General features: G+C 44.8%; 1 long non-coding RNA gene across 1 annotated transcript; it reads right to left on the bottom strand.

Annotated features, from left to right (window-relative positions):
- Window positions 1–340: 340 nt before the first annotated feature.
- On the bottom strand, window positions 341–1,582 carry LOC107215987. Its single transcript, XR_001525336.3, has 2 exons — window positions 946–1,582; window positions 341–632 (listed from the first exon to the last, which is right to left on the bottom strand). It is a non-coding gene; the product is annotated as an uncharacterized LOC107215987 (long non-coding RNA).
- Window positions 1,583–1,831: the final 249 nt, after the last annotated feature.

The following is a 1,831-nucleotide window of genomic DNA, read 5'->3' as shown; positions in this document are numbered from 1 at the left end:
ATCTTCTGAACACTGAAATCATGACATTTGCACCTAAACATCCACCGGATTGTGGCCTGAGGAGTACAAGGCCTTGCATCCCAAGCAGCGCTTGTTTCTTTTCCCTGTACAAAACACACTTTATTTGCTGCAATTATTATTCAATTATTATTCAATTATTGTTTCTTGGCCACAAGAACTACAAAGCCCATGGCTTTAGCACATTTTCCCCAATTCAGTGACTATGGTGTGATGAAAAGAACGAGCTTCTGACTACTCAAACCAAGAACCTTATTTCCACCTGTTAAACAACATCTCTGTCTATCAGCACAGGCCAACACAGAAGAGCAGACAGACTGTATTTAAAACAATCAAAACTTATATTTATAACTGAACTAAGCAAAAATGAAACTATGTACAGAAAGAACTATATGCCTAAAGAAACAAGCCTCTACATCTATTGTCCAGGGTCCACCTAAGTCTGCCCTGAGAAGCAAAAGAACTCATAAATAAATTGGAAAATAAAGTCCTGGGTCAAGTTCTGCCCTGCAGGTTGGACACATGCCGGTGGTCTCCAGGGCACCAGGGAGGCATGCGCTGCAGAACACGTGTCCACACACAGTTGTGACAAGCTGTCGTCCACTTTGCATAATCTGGAAGAAAGAAAACAACAACTTGTATTGGGAGGAAGGAATTTGAGTTTGCTGCTCTATTGGCACCAGACAAATGAGACTTGAGAGCGTCTGGAATCAGTTAGAACAATGAGGGACCCACAGATCTGCCAGTGCCATCCTGGCAAGGGCTTCTCCCTCTCCATTCACCACCAAGAAGTGACTTGTGGAGCTTCCCAGCAAGGGCTGTGCTTCCAGCCAGCTGCCCACGTCAGGCAACTGACTTGTGCAACTCCCCTTCTGGCTTCTTCTTCCTGCCACAAAGCACAAAGGATGGCAAGAGGTGAATCCTTACCTCTGAGTAAAAGTCCATGCAAATTGGACAACTGATAATAACTCCTGGCTCTGCACTAGAGGGAACAGAAGCAGAAAGAATGTGCAGCTGTTAATATCACCACACTTCAATGGTTATTGATACATAAAATCTCACCTAATCATACAACTGCACTGAGTAGCCCTGGCCCATTTCCTTTGAAGAAGCCTGCTGTCTTTAACTCTCTGCTTTCTGCATTTAATGAGGATTTGGGGTCTCCCTGCCTTGAGGGAAAGAGCATCCTGGTCTTCACTAGGAGAAAGGTGCAGTCAGTCACCCTGCTCTGGGATTTGAAGTAAGAGCAGTCTTTAGCGCTGGCCAGTTGGTGTTTGGAAACTTGGACTTCCAGCAGGTCATCGGGAACAGCTTTGGAACTACAGCATCCAGCTGTCCTCTGGGAACTATTCAGCCTGGAATATTCATTCCAGGGGCCAGTTCTAACGCTACTGAGTAACATGGCTCTGGCAAGATCCAGCCCCAGGAAGGAGCCTTTGGTCAATGTTGAATGCTGCAGCACTGAGTTCTTTCAGAGCAGTTCCATTCTGGAACAGAGAACTGAAGGAACAAAGTATTCCTCTTCTATATGCACCAAGTGGTGGGATTGGTTCGCCTACAGACGTAACAACCCAGACTTAAACATGTACAAATTCATTGGCAAAAGGCATTGTGGAAAGAATAGTGAAAGCCCTTTAGGTGGCATATTTAAGACTTGACACCTAAAAGTCCCATACCCTATTTCTCTCCTATATTGCCTTTCCCAAAGGCTCAAAGCACACCAGCTTTAGTAAAACCTATGCCTTTCCCTTTCACCCCAAAAAAACACTTTAAAAGCCTTCCATCATAATTCTCCTGTTCTTCGTCCTCCCTA

Source organism: Parus major, chromosome Z (assembly GCF_001522545.3).
Source record: "Parus major isolate Abel chromosome Z, Parus_major1.1, whole genome shotgun sequence".
Taxonomy (NCBI): domain Eukaryota; kingdom Metazoa; phylum Chordata; class Aves; order Passeriformes; family Paridae; genus Parus; species Parus major.
Note: the sequence above shows the minus strand (reverse complement) of the source record. Positions and strands in the feature narration are given on the sequence as shown.